Here is a 15,670-nt window from a genome sequence, read left to right as displayed (position 1 = left end):
TGTACGTTTCAAAATTGGACACTTAGAAACTTTTCTGCTGAAAACCACACAATGGATTCTTATGGAAGGAAATACAAGTTACTGGTAAGTACGCTTAGAATTGCTTTTCAGGGTCAGTGCTGCCCTAAAAGATGCACCACTGGCTTCTTTCCTGATTACAGGTGAGTAAATCGGAATTTGTAGTTCGGCTGATTTTAGAGGAATATTTGTACGTTTCAAAATTGGACACTTATGACACTTTTCTGCTGAAAACCACACAATCTATTCCTATGGAAGGAAATACAAGTTACTGGTAAGAACTCTTAGAATTACTTTTCAGGGTCAGTGCTGGGCTAAAAGATGCAGCACTGGGTTCCCTCCTGATTACAGGTGAGTAAATCGGAATTCGTAGTTCGGCTGGATTTAGAGGAATATTTGTACGTTTCAAAATTGGACACTTAGAACATTTTCTGGTGAAAACCACACAATGGATTCCTATGGAATGAAATACAAGTTACTGGTAAGTACGCTTAGAATTACTTTTCAGGGTCAGTGCTGTGCTAAAAGATGCAGCACTGGGTTCTCTCCTGATTAAAGGTGAGTGAATTGGAATTCGTAGGTAGGCTGATTTTAGAGGAATATTTGTACGTTTCAAACTTGGACACTTATGACACTTTTCTGCTGAAAACCACACAATGGATTCCTATGGAAGGAAATACAAGTTACTGGTAGGTACGCTTAGAATTACTTTTCAGTGTCAGTGCTGGGCTAAAAGATGCAGCACTGGGTTCCCTCCTGATAACAGGTGAGTAAATCGGAATTCGTAGTTCGGCTGGTTTTAGAGGAATATTTGTACGTTTCAAAATTAGACACTTAGAACATTTTCTGGTGAAAACCACACAATGGATTCCTATGGAAAGAAATACAAGTTACTGGTAAGTACGCTTAGAATTACTTTTCAGGGTCAGTGCTGGGCTAAAAGATGCAGCACTGGGTTCTCTCCTGATTACAGGTGAGTATATCGGTATTCGTAGTTCGGTTGATTTTAGAGGGATATTTGTACGTTTCAAAAATGGACACTTAGAACATTTTCTGGTGAAAACCACACAATGGATTCCTATGGAAAGAAATACAAGTTACTGGTAAGTACGCTTAGAATTACTTTTCAGGGTCAGTGCTGGGCTAAAAGATGCAGCACTGGGTTCTCTCCTGATTACAGGTGAGTAAATCGGTATTCGTAGTTCGGTTGATTTTAGAGGAATATTTGTACGTTTCAAAAATGGACTCTTAGAAACTTTTCTGCTGAAAACCACACAATGGATTCCTAAGGAAGGAAATGCAAGTTACTGGTAAGTACGCTTAGAATTACTTTTCAGGGTCAGTGCTGGGCTAAAAGATGCAGCCCTGGGTTCTCTCATGATAACAGGTGAGTAAATCGGAATTCGTAGGGTGGCTGCTTTTAGAGGAATATTTGTACCTTTCAAAATTGGACACTTAGAAACTTTTCTGCTGAAAACCACACAATGGATTCTTATGAAAGGAAATACAAGTTACTGGTAAGTACGCTTAGAATTGCTTTTCAGGGTCAGTGCCGGGCTAAAAGATGCAGCACTGGGTTCTCTCCTGATTACAGGTGATTGAATCGGAATTCGTAGTTCGGCTGATTTTAGAGGAATATTTGTACGTTTCAAAATTGGACACTTATGACACTTTTCTGCTGAAAACCACACAATGGATTCCTATGAAAGGAAATACAAGTTACTGGTCAGTAAACTTAGAATTAGTTTTCAGGGTCAGTGCTGGGCTAAAAGATGCAGCACTGGCTTCTCTCCTGATTACAGGTGAGTAAATCGGAATTTGTAGTTCGGCTGATTTTAGAGTAATATTTGTACGTTTCAAAATTGGACTCTTCGAAACTTTTCTGCTGAAAACCACACAATGGATTCCTATTGAAGGAATTACAAGTTACTGGTAAGTACGCTTAGAATTACTTTTCAGGGTCAGTGCTGGGCTGAAAGATGCAGCTCTGGGTTCTCTCATGATAACAGGTGAGTAAATCGGAATTCGTAGTTCGGCTGATTTTAGAGGAATATTTGTACCTTTCAAAATTGGACTCTTCGAAACTTTTCTGCTGAAAACCACACAATGGATTCCTATGGAAGGAAATACAAGTTACTGGTAAGTATGCTTAAGAATTACTTTTCAGGGTCAGTGCTGGGCTAAAAGATGCAGCACTGGGTTTTCTCCTGATTACAGGTGAGTGAATCAGAATTCGTAGTTCGGCTGATTTTAGAGGAATATTTGTACGTTTCAAAATTGGACACTTATGACACTTTTCTGCTGAAAACCACACAATCTATTCCTATGGAAGGAAATACAAGTTACCGGTAAGTACGCTTAGAATTACTTTTCAGGGTCAGTGCTGGGCTAAAAGATGCAGCACTGGGTTCCCTCCTGATTACAGGTGAGTAAATCGGAATTCGTAGTTCGGCGGGATTTAGAGGAATATTTGTACGTTTCAAAATTGGATATTTAGAACATTTTCTGGTGAAAACCACACAATGGATTCCTATGGAAAGAAATACAAGTTACTGGTAAGTACGCTTAGAATTACTTTTCAGGGTCAGTGCTGGGCTAAAAGATGCCGCACTGGGTTCTCTCCAGATTAGAGGTGAGTAAATCGGAATTCGTAGTTCGGTTGATTTTAGAGGAATATTTGTACGTTTCAAAAATGGACACTTAGAAACTTTTCTGCTGAAAACCACACAATGGATTCCTATGGAAGGAAATGCAAGTTACTGGTAAGTACGCTTAGAATTACTTTTCAGGGTCAGTGCTGGGCTAAAAGATGCAGCCCTGAGTTCTCTCATGATAACAGGTGAGTAAATCGGAATTCGTAGTTCGGCTGATTTTAGAGGAATATTTGTACCTTTCAAAATTGGACACTTAGAAACTTTTCTGCTGAAAACCACACAATGGATTCTTATGGAAGGAAATACAAGTTACTGGTAAGTACGCTTAGAATTGCTTTTCAGGGTCAGTGCTGGGCTAAAAGATGCAGCACTGGTTCTCTCCTGATTACAGGTGAGTAAATCGGAATTCGTAGTTCGGCTGATTTTAGAGGAATATTTGGACGTTTCAAAATTGGACTCTTCGAAACTTTTCTGCTGAAAACAACACAATGGATTCCTATGGAAGGAAATACAAGTTACTGGTAAGTACGCTTAGAATTACTTTTCAGGGTCAGTGCTGTGCTAAAAGATGCAGCACTGGGTTCTCTCCTGATTAAAGGTGAGTGAATTGGAATTCGTAGGTCGGCTGATTTTAGAGGAATATTTGTACGTTTCAAAATTGGACACTTATGACACTTTTCTGCTGAAAACCACACAATGGATTCCTATGGAAGGAAATACAAGTTACTGGTAGGTACGCTTAGAATTACTTTTCAGGGTCAGTGCTGGGCTAAAAGATGCAGCACTGGGTTCCCTCCTGATTACAGGTGAGTAAATCGGAATTTGTAGTTCGGCTGGTTTTAGAGGAATATTTGTACGTTTCAAAATTGGACTCTTCGAAACTTTTCTGCTGAAAACCACACAATGGATTCCTATGGAAGGAAATACAAGTTACTGGTAAGTACGCTTAAGAATTACTTTTCAGGGTCGGTGCTGGGCTAAAAGATGCAGGGCTGGGTTCTCTCCTGATTACAGGTGAGTGAATCGGAATTCGTAGTTCGGCTGATTTTAGAGGAATATTTGTACGTTTCAAAATTGGACACTTATGACACTTTTCTGCTGAAAACCACACAATAGATTCCTATGGAAGGAAATACAAGTTACTGGTAAGTACGCTTAGAATTACTTTTCAGGGTCAGTGCTGGGCTAAAAGATGCAGCACTGGGTTCCCTTCTGATTACAGGTGAGTAAATCGGAATTCGTAGTTCGGCTGGTTTTAGAGGAATATTTGTACGTTTCAAAATTGGACACAGAACATTTTCTGGTGAAAACCACACAATAGATTCCTATGGAAAGAAATACAAGTTACTGGTAAGTACGCTTAGAATTACTTTTCAGTGTCAGTGCTGGGCTAAAAGATGCAGCACTGGGTTCCCTCCTGATTACAGGTGAGTAAATCGGAATTCGTAGTTCGGCTGATTTTAGAGGAATATTTGTACCTTTCAAAAATGGACACTTAGAAACTTTTCTGCTGAAAACCACACAATGGATTCCTATGGAAGGAAATGCAAGTTACTGGTAAGTACGCTTAGAATTACTTTTCAGGGTCAGTGCTGGGCTAAAAGATGCAGCCCTGGGTTCTCTCATGATAACAGGTGAGTAAATCGGAATTCGTAGGGCGGCTGCTTTTAGAGGAATATTTGTACCTTTCAAAATTGGACACTTATGACACTTTTCTGCTGAAAACCACACAATGGATTCCTATGAAAGGAAATACAAGTTACTGGTCAGTAAACTTAGAATTAGTTTTCAGGGTCAGTGCTGGGCTAAAAGATGCAGCACTGGGTTCTCTCCTGATTACAGGTGAGTAAATCGGAATTCGTGGTTTGGCTGATTTTAGAGGAATATTTGTACGTTTCAAAATTGGACACTTAGAACATTTTCTTGTGAAACCCGTACAATGGATTCCTATGGAAAGAAATACAAGTTACTGGTAAGTACGCTTAGAATTACTTTTCAGGGTCAGTGCTGGGCTAAAAGATGCAGCACTGGGTTCTCTTCTTATTACAGGTGAGGAAATCAGAATTCGTAGTTTGGCTGATTTTAGAGGAATATTTGTACATTTCAAAATTGGACACTTAGAAACTTTTCTGCTGAAAACCACACAATGGATTCTTATGGAAGGAAATACAAGTTACTGGTAAGTACGCTTAGAATTACTTTTCAGGGTCAGTGCTGGGCTAAAAGATGCAGCCCTGGGTTCTCTCATGATAACAGGTGAGTAAATCGGAATTCGTAGGGCGGCTGCTTTTAGAGGAATATTTGTACCTTTCAAAATTGGACACTTATGACACTTTTCTGCTGAAAACCACACAATGGATTCCTATGAAAGGAAATACAAGTTACTGGTCAGTAAACTTAGAATTAGTTTTCAGGGTCAGTGCTGGGCTAAAAGATGCAGCACTGGGTTCTCTCCTGATTACAGGTGAGTAAATCGGAATTCGTAGTTTGGCTGATTTTAGAGGAATATTTGTACGTTTCAAAATTGGACACTTAGAACATTTTCTGGTGAAAACCACACAATAGATTCCTATGGAAAGAAATACAAGTTACTGGTAAGTACGCTTAGAATTACTTTTCAGGGTCAGTGCTGGGCTAAAAGATGCAGCACTGGGTTCTCTCCTGATTACAGGCGAGTGAATCGGAATTCGTAGTTCGGCTGATTTTAGAGGAATATTTGTACGTTTCAAAATTGGACACTTATGACACTTTTCTGCTGAAAACCACACAATGGATTCCTATGGAAGGAAATACAAGTTACTGGTAAGTACGCTTAGAATTACTTTTCAGTGTCAGTGCTGGGCTAAAAGATGCAGCACTGGGTTCCCTCCTGATTACTGGTGAGTAAATCGGAATTCGTAGTTCGACTGGTTTTAGAGGAATATTTGTACGTTTCAAAATTGGACTCTTCGAAACTTTTCTGCTGAAAACCCCACAATGGATTCCTCTGGAAGGAAATACAAGTTACTGGTAAGTACGCTTAGAATTACTTTTCAGGGTCAGTGCTGGGCTAAAAGATGCAGCACTGGGTTCTCTCCTGATTACAGGTGAGTGAATCGGAATTCGTAGTTCGGCTGATTTTAGAGGAATATTTGTACGTTTCAAAATTGGACATTTATGACACTTTTCTGCTGAAAACCACACAATGGATTCCTATGGAAGGAAATACAAGTTACTGGTAAGTACGCTTAGAATTACTTTTCAGTGTCAGTGCTGGGCTAAAAGATGCAGCACTGGGTTCCCTCCTGATTACAGGTGAGTAAATCGGAATTCGTAGTTCGGCTGGTTTTAGAGGAATATTTGTACGTTTCAAAATTAGACACTTAGAACATTTTCTGGTGAAAACCACACAATGGATTCCTATGGAAAGAAATACAAGTTACTGGTAAGTACGCTTAGAATTACTTTTCAGGGTCAGTGCTGGGCTAAAAGATGCAGCACTGGGTTCTCTCCTGATTACAGGTGAGTATATCGGTATTCGTAGTTCGGTTGATTTTAGAGGGATATTTGTACGTTTCAAAAATGGACACTTAGAAACTTTTCTGCTGAAAACCACACAATGGATTCCTATGGAAGGAAATGCAAGTTACTGGTAAGTACGCTTAGAATTACTTTTCAGGGTCAGTGCTGGGCTAAAAGATGCAGCCCTGGGTTCTCTCATGATAACAGGTGAGTAAATCGGAATTCGTAGGGCGGCTGCTTTTAGAGGAATATTTGTACCTTTCAAAATTGGACACTTATGACACTTTTCTGCTGAAAACCACACAATGGATTCCTATGAAAGGAAATACAAGTTACTGGTCAGTAAACTTAGAATTAGTTTTCAGGGTCAGTGCTGGGCTAAAAGATGCAGCACTGGGTTCTCTCCTGATTACAGGTGAGTAAATCGGAATTCGTAGTTTGGCTGATTTTAGAGGAATATTTGTACGTTTCAAAATTGGACACTTAGAACATTTTCTTGTGAAACCCACACAATGGATTCCTATGGAAAGAAATACAAGTTACTGGTAAGTACGCTTAGAATTACTTTTCAGGGTCAGTGCTGGGCTAAAAGATGCAGCACTGGGTTCTCTTCTGATTACAGGTGAGGAAATCAGAATTCGTAGTTTGGCTGATTTTAGAGGAATATTTGTACGTTTCAAAATTGGACACTTAGAAACTTTTCTGCTGAAAACCACACAATGGATTCTTATGGAAGGAAATACAAGTTACTGGTAAGTACGCTTAGAATTGCTTTTCAGGGTCAGTGCTGCCCTAAAAGATGCACCACTGGCTTCTTTCCTGATTACAGGTGAGTAAATCGGAATTTGTAGTTCGGCTGATTTTAGAGGAATATTTGTACGTTTCAAAATTGGACACTTATGACACTTTTCTGCTGAAAACCACACAATCTATTCCTATGGAAGGAAATACAAGTTACTGGTAAGAACTCTTAGAATTACTTTTCAGGGTCAGTGCTGGGCTAAAAGATGCAGCACTGGGTTCCCTCCTGATTACAGGTGAGTAAATCGGAATTCGTAGTTCGGCTGGATTTAGAGGAATATTTGTACGTTTCAAAATTGGACACTTAGAACATTTTCTGGTGAAAACCACACAATGGATTCCTATGGAATGAAATACAAGTTACTGGTAAGTACGCTTAGAATTACTTTTCAGGGTCAGTGCTGTGCTAAAAGATGCAGCACTGGGTTCTCTCCTGATTAAAGGTGAGTGAATTGGAATTCGTAGGTAGGCTGATTTTAGAGGAATATTTGTACGTTTCAAACTTGGACACTTATGACACTTTTCTGCTGAAAACCACACAATGGATTCCTATGGAAGGAAATACAAGTTACTGGTAGGTACGCTTAGAATTACTTTTCAGGGTCAGTGCTGGGCTAAAAGATGCAGCACTGGGTTCCCTCCTGATTACAGGTGAGTAAATCGGAATTTGTAGTTCGGCTGGTTTTAGAGGAATATTTGTACGTTTCAAAATTGGACTCTTCGAAACTTTTCTGCTAAAAACCACACAATGGATTCCTATGGAATGAAATACAAGTTACTGGTAAGTACGCTTAAGAATTACTTTTCAGGGTCGGTGCTGGGCTAAAAGATGCAGGGCTGGGTTCTCTCCTGATTACAGGTGAGTGAATCGGAATTCGTAGTTCGGCTGATTTTAGAGGAATATTTGTACGTTTCAAAATTGGACACTTATGACACTTTTCTGCTGAAAACCACACAATGGATTCCTATGGAAGGAAATACAAGTTACTGGTAAGTACGCTTAGAATTACTTTTCAGGGTCTGGGCTGGGCTAAAAGATGCAGCACTGGGTTCTCTCCTGATTACAGGTGAGTATATCGGTATTCGTAGTTCGGTTGATTTTAGAGGGATATTTGTACGTTTCAAAAATGGACACTTAGAAACTTTTCTGCTGAAAACCACACAATGGACTCCTATGGAAGGAAATGCAAGTTACTGGTAAGTATGCTTAGAATTACTTTTCAGGGTCAGTGCTGGGCTAAAAGATGCAGCCCTGGGTTCTCTCATGATAACAGGTGAGTAAATCGGAATTCGTAGGGCGGCTGCTTTTAGAGGAATATTTGTACCTTTCAAAATTGGACACTTATGACACTTTTCTGCTGAAAACCACACAATGGATTCCTATGAAAGGAAATACAAGTTACTGGTCAGTAAACTTAGAATTAGTTTTCAGGGTCAGTGCTGGGCTAAAAGATGCAGCACTGGGTTCTCTCCTGATTACAGGTGAGTAAATCGGAATTCGTAGTTTGGCTGATTTTAGAGGAATATTTGTACGTTTCAAAATTGGACACTTAGAACATTTTCTTGTGAAACCCACACAATGGATTCCTATGGAAAGAAATACAAGTTACTGGTAAGTACGCTTAGAATTACTTTTCAGGGTCAGTGCTGGGCTAAAAGATGCAGCACTGGGTTCTCTTCTTATTACAGGTGAGGAAATCAGAATTCGTAGTTTGGCTGATTTTAGAGGAATATTTGTACGTTTCAAAATTGGACACTTAGAAACTTTTCTGCTGAAAACCACACAATGGATTCTTATGGAAGGAAATACAAGTTACTGGTAAGTACGCTTAGAATTACTTTTCAGGGTCAGTGCTGGGCTAAAAGATGCAGCCCTGGGTTCTCTCATGATAACAGGTGAGTAAATCGGAATTCGTAGGGCGGCTGCTTTTAGAGGAATATTTGTACCTTTCAAAATTGGACACTTATGACACTTTTCTGCTGAAAACCACACAATGGATTCCTATGAAAGGAAATACAAGTTACTGGTCAGTAAACTTAGAATTAGTTTTCAGGGTCAGTGCTGCGCTAAAAGATGCAGCACTGGGTTCTCTCCTGATTACAGGTGAGTAAATCGGAATTCGTAGTTTGGCTGATTTTAGAGGAATATTTGTACGTTTCAAAATTGGACACTTAGAACATTTTCTGGTGAAAACCACACAATAGATTCCTATGGAAAGAAATACAAGTTACTGGTAAGTACGCTTAGAATTACTTTTCAGGGTCAGTGCTGGGCTAAAAGATGCAGCACTGGGTTCTCTCCTGATTACAGGCGAGTGAATCGGAATTCGTAGTTCGGCTGATTTTAGAGGAATATTTGTACGTTTCAAAATTGGACACTTATGACACTTTTCTGCTGAAAACCACACAATGGATTCCTATGGAAGGAAATACAAGTTACTGGTAAGTACGCTTAGAATTACTTTTCAGTGTCAGTGCTGGGCTAAAAGATGCAGCACTGGGTTCCCTCCTGATTACTGGTGAGTAAATCGGAATTCGTAGTTCGACTGGTTTTAGAGGAATATTTGTACGTTTCAAAATTGGACTCTTCGAAACTTTTCTGCTGAAAACCCCACAATGGATTCCTCTGGAAGGAAATACAAGTTACTGGTAAGTACGCTTAGAATTACTTTTCAGGGTCAGTGCTGGGCTAAAAGATGCAGCACTGGGTTCTCTCCTGATTACAGGTGAGTGAATCGGAATTCGTAGTTCGGCTGATTTTAGAGGAATATTTGTACGTTTCAAAATTGGACATTTATGACACTTTTCTGCTGAAAACCACACAATGGATTCCTATGGAAGGAAATACAAGTTACTGGTAAGTACGCTTAGAATTACTTTTCAGTGTCAGTGCTGGGCTAAAAGATGCAGCACTGGGTTCCCTCCTGATTACAGGTGAGTAAATCGGAATTCGTAGTTTGGCTGGTTTTAGAGGAATATTTGTACGTTTCAAAATTAGACACTTAGAACATTTTCTGGTGAAAACCACACAATGGATTCCTATGGAAAGAAATACAAGTTACTGGTAAGTACGCTTAGAATTACTTTTCAGGGTCAGTGCTGGGCTAAAAGATGCAGCACTGGGTTCTCTCCTGATTACAGGTGAGTATATCGGTATTCGTAGTTCGGTTGATTTTAGAGGGATATTTGTACGTTTCAAAAATGGACACTTAGAAACTTTTCTGCTGAAAACCACACAATGGATTCCTATGGAAGGAAATGCAAGTTACTGGTAAGTACGCTTAGAGTTACTTTTCAGGGTCAGTGCTGGGCTAAAAGATGCAGCCCTGGGTTCTCTCATGATAACAGGTGAGTAAATCGGAATTCGTAGGGCGGCTGCTTTTAGAGGAATATTTGTACCTTTCAAAATTGGACACTTATGACACTTTTCTGCTGAAAACCACACAATGGATTCCTATGAAAGGAAATACAAGTTACTGGTCAGTAAACTTAGAATTAGTTTTCAGGGTCAGTGCTGGGCTAAAAGATGCAGCACTGGGTTCTCTCCTGATTACAGGTGAGTAAATCGGAATTCGTAGTTTGGCTGATTTTAGAGGAATATTTGTACGTTTCAAAATTGGACACTTAGAACATTTTCTTGTGAAACCCACACAATGGATTCCTATGGAAAGAAATACAAGTTACTGGTAAGTACGCTTAGAATTACTTTTCAGGGTCAGTGCTGTGCTAAAAGATGCAGCACTGGGTTCTCTCCTGATTAAAGGTGAGTGAATTGGAATTCGTAGGTAGGCTGATTTTAGAGGAATATTTGTACGTTTCAAACTTGGACACTTATGACACTTTTCTGCTGAAAACCACACAATGGATTCCTATGGAAGGAAATACAAGTTACTGGTAGGTACGCTTAGAATTACTTTTCAGGGTCAGTGCTGGGCTAAAAGATGCAGCACTGGGTTCCCTCCTGATTACAGGTTAGTAAATCGGAATTTGTAGTTCGGCTGATTTTAGAGGAATATTTGTACGTTTCAAAATTGGACACTTATGACACTTTTCTGCTGAAAACCACACAATCTATTCCTATGGAAGGAAATACAAGTTACTGGTAAGAACTCTTAGAATTACTTTTCAGGGTCAGTGCTGGGCTAAAAGATGCAGCACTGGGTTCCCTCCTGATTACAGGTGAGTAAATCGGAATTCGTAGTTCGGCTGGATTTAGAGGAATATTTGTACATTTCAAAATTGGACACTTAGAACATTTTCTGGTGAAAACCACACAATGGATTCCTATGGAATGAAATACAAGTTACTGGTAAGTACGCTTAGAATTACTTTTCAGGGTCAGTGCTGTGCTAAAAGATGCAGCACTGGGTTCTCTCCTGATTAAAGGTGAGTGAATTGGAATTCGTAGGTAGGCTGATTTTAGAGGAATATTTGTACGTTTCAAACTTGGACACTTATGACACTTTTCTGCTGAAAACCACACAATGGATTCCTATGGAAGGAAATACAAGTTACTGGTAGGTACGCTTAGAATTACTTTTCAGGGTCAGTGCTGGGCTAAAAGATGCAGCACTGGGTTCCCTCCTGATTACAGGTGAGTAAATCGGAATTTGTAGTTCGGCTGGTTTTAGAGGAATATTTGTACGTTTCAAAATTGGACTCTTCGAAACTTTTCTGCTAAAAACCACACAATGGATTCCTATGGAATGAAATACAAGTTACTGGTAAGTACGCTTAAGAATTACTTTTCAGGGTCGGTGCTGGGCTAAAAGATGCAGGGCTGGGTTCTCTCCTGATTACAGGTGAGTGAATCGGAATTCGTAGTTCGGCTGATTTTAGAGGAATATTTGTACGTTTCAAAATTGGACACTTATGACACTTTTCTGCTGAAAACCACACAATGGATTCCTATGGAAGGAAATACAAGTTACTGGTAAGTACGCTTAGAATTACTTTTCAGGGTCTGGGCTGGGCTAAAAGATGCAGCACTGGGTTCTCTCCTGATTACAGGTGAGTATATCGGTATTCGTAGTTCGGTTGATTTTAGAGGGATATTTGTACGTTTCAAAAATGGACACTTAGAAACTTTTCTGCTGAAAACCACACAATGGACTCCTATGGAAGGAAATGCAAGTTACTGGTAAGTACGCTTAGAATTACTTTTCAGGGTCAGTGCTGGGCTAAAAGATGCAGCACTGGGTTCTCTCCTGATTACAGGTGAGTAAATCGGAATTCGTAGTTTGGCTGATTTTAGAGGAATATTTGTACGTTTCAAAATTGGACACTTAGAACATTTTCTTGTGAAACCCACACAATGGATTCCTATGGAAAGAAATACAAGTTACTGGTAAGTACGCTTAGAATTACTTTTCAGGGTCAGTGCTGGGCTAAAAGATGCAGCACTGGGTTCTCTTCTTATTACAGGTGAGGAAATCAGAATTCGTAGTTTGGCTGATTTTAGAGGAATATTTGTACGTTTCAAAATTGGACACTTAGAAACTTTTCTGCTGAAAACCACACAATGGATTCTTATGGAAGGAAATACAAGTTACTGGTAAGTACGCTTAGAATTACTTTTCAGGGTCAGTGCTGGGCTAAAAGATGCAGCCCTGGGTTCTCTCATGATAACAGGTGAGTAAATCGGAATTCGTAGGGCGGCTGCTTTTAGAGGAATATTTGTACCTTTCAAAATTGGACACTTATGACACTTTTCTGCTGAAAACCACACAATGGATTCCTATGAAAGGAAATACAAGTTACTGGTCAGTAAACTTAGAATTAGTTTTCAGGGTCAGTGCTGCGCTAAAAGATGCAGCACTGGGTTCTCTCCTGATTACAGGTGAGTAAATCGGAATTCGTAGTTTGGCTGATTTTAGAGGAATATTTGTACGTTTCAAAATTGGACACTTAGAACATTTTCTGGTGAAAACCACACAATAGATTCCTATGGAAAGAAATACAAGTTACTGGTAAGTACGCTTAGAATTACTTTTCAGGGTCAGTGCTGGGCTAAAAGATGCAGCACTGGGTTCTCTCCTGATTACAGGCGAGTGAATCGGAATTCGTAGTTCGGCTGATTTTAGAGGAATATTTGTACGTTTCAAAATTGGACACTTATGACACTTTTCTGCTGAAAACCACACAATGGATTCCTATGGAAGGAAATACAAGTTACTGGTAAGTACGCTTAGAATTACTTTTCAGTGTCAGTGCTGGGCTAAAAGATGCAGCACTGGGTTCCCTCCTGATTACTGGTGAGTAAATCGGAATTCGTAGTTCGACTGGTTTTAGAGGAATATTTGTACGTTTCAAAATTGGACTCTTCGAAACTTTTCTGCTGAAAACCCCACAATGGATTCCTCTGGAAGGAAATACAAGTTACTGGTAAGTACGCTTAGAATTACTTTTCAGGGTCAGTGCTGGGCTAAAAGATGCAGCACTGGGTTCTCTCCTGATTACAGGTGAGTGAATCGGAATTCGTAGTTCGGCTGATTTTAGAGGAATATTTGTACGTTTCAAAATTGGACATTTATGACACTTTTCTGCTGAAAACCACACAATGGATTCCTATGGAAGGAAATACAAGTTACTGGTAAGTACGCTTAGAATTACTTTTCAGTGTCAGTGCTGGGCTAAAAGATGCAGCACTGGGTTCCCTCCTGATTACAGGTGAGTAAATCGGAATTCGTAGTTTGGCTGGTTTTAGAGGAATATTTGTACGTTTCAAAATTAGACACTTAGAACATTTTCTGGTGAAAACCACACAATGGATTCCTATGGAAAGAAATACAAGTTACTGGTAAGTACGCTTAGAATTACTTTTCAGGGTCAGTGCTGGGCTAAAAGATGCAGCACTGGGTTCTCTCCTGATTACAGGTGAGTATATCGGTATTCGTAGTTCGGTTGATTTTAGAGGGATATTTGTACGTTTCAAAAATGGACACTTAGAAACTTTTCTGCTGAAAACCACACAATGGATTCCTATGGAAGGAAATGCAAGTTACTGGTAAGTACGCTTAGAGTTACTTTTCAGGGTCAGTGCTGGGCTAAAAGATGCAGCCCTGGGTTCTCTCATGATAACAGGTGAGTAAATCGGAATTCGTAGGGCGGCTGCTTTTAGAGGAATATTTGTACCTTTCAAAATTGGACACTTATGACACTTTTCTGCTGAAAACCACACAATGGATTCCTATGAAAGGAAATACAAGTTACTGGTCAGTAAACTTAGAATTAGTTTTCAGGGTCAGTGCTGGGCTAAAAGATGCAGCACTGGGTTCTCTCCTGATTACAGGTGAGTAAATCGGAATTCGTAGTTTGGCTGATTTTAGAGGAATATTTGTACGTTTCAAAATTGGACACTTAGAACATTTTCTTGTGAAACCCACACAATGGATTCCTATGGAAAGAAATACAAGTTACTGGTAAGTACGCTTAGAATTACTTTTCAGGGTCAGTGCTGTGCTAAAAGATGCAGCACTGGGTTCTCTCCTGATTAAAGGTGAGTGAATTGGAATTCGTAGGTAGGCTGATTTTAGAGGAATATTTGTACGTTTCAAACTTGGACACTTATGACACTTTTCTGCTGAAAACCACACAATGGATTCCTATGGAAGGAAATACAAGTTACTGGTAGGTACGCTTAGAATTACTTTTCAGGGTCAGTGCTGGGCTAAAAGATGCAGCACTGGGTTCCCTCCTGATTACAGGTTAGTAAATCGGAATTTGTAGTTCGGCTGATTTTAGAGGAATATTTGTACGTTTCAAAATTGGACACTTATGACACTTTTCTGCTGAAAACCACACAATCTATTCCTATGGAAGGAAATACAAGTTACTGGTAAGAACTCTTAGAATTACTTTTCAGGGTCAGTGCTGGGCTAAAAGATGCAGCACTGGGTTCCCTCCTGATTACAGGTGAGTAAATCGGAATTCGTAGTTCGGCTGGATTTAGAGGAATATTTGTACATTTCAAAATTGGACACTTAGAACATTTTCTGGTGAAAACCACACAATGGATTCCTATGGAATGAAATACAAGTTACTGGTAAGTACGCTTAGAATTACTTTTCAGGGTCAGTGCTGTGCTAAAAGATGCAGCACTGGGTTCTCTCCTGATTAAAGGTGAGTGAATTGGAATTCGTAGGTAGGCTGATTTTAGAGGAATATTTGTACGTTTCAAACTTGGACACTTATGACACTTTTCTGCTGAAAACCACACAATGGATTCCTATGGAAGGAAATACAAGTTACTGGTAGGTACGCTTAGAATTACTTTTCAGGGTCAGTGCTGGGCTAAAAGATGCAGCACTGGGTTCCCTCCTGATTACAGGTGAGTAAATCGGAATTTGTAGTTCGGCTGGTTTTAGAGGAATATTTGTACGTTTCAAAATTGGACTCTTCGAAACTTTTCTGCTAAAAACCACACAATGGATTCCTATGGAATGAAATACAAGTTACTGGTAAGTACGCTTAAGAATTACTTTTCAGGGTCGGTGCTGGGCTAAAAGATGCAGGGCTGGGTTCTCTCCTGATTACAGGTGAGTGAATCGGAATTCGTAGTTCGGCTGATTTTAGAGGAATATTTGTACGTTTCAAAATTGGACACTTATGACACTTTTCTGCTGAAAACCACACAATGGATTCCTATGGAAGGAAATACAAGTTACTGGTAAGTACGCTTAGAATTACTTTTCAGG

Source organism: Triturus cristatus, chromosome 1_1, assembly GCF_964204655.1.
Source record: "Triturus cristatus chromosome 1_1, aTriCri1.1, whole genome shotgun sequence".
Lineage (NCBI taxonomy): Eukaryota > Metazoa > Chordata > Amphibia > Caudata > Salamandridae > Triturus > Triturus cristatus.
Note: the sequence above shows the minus strand (reverse complement) of the source record.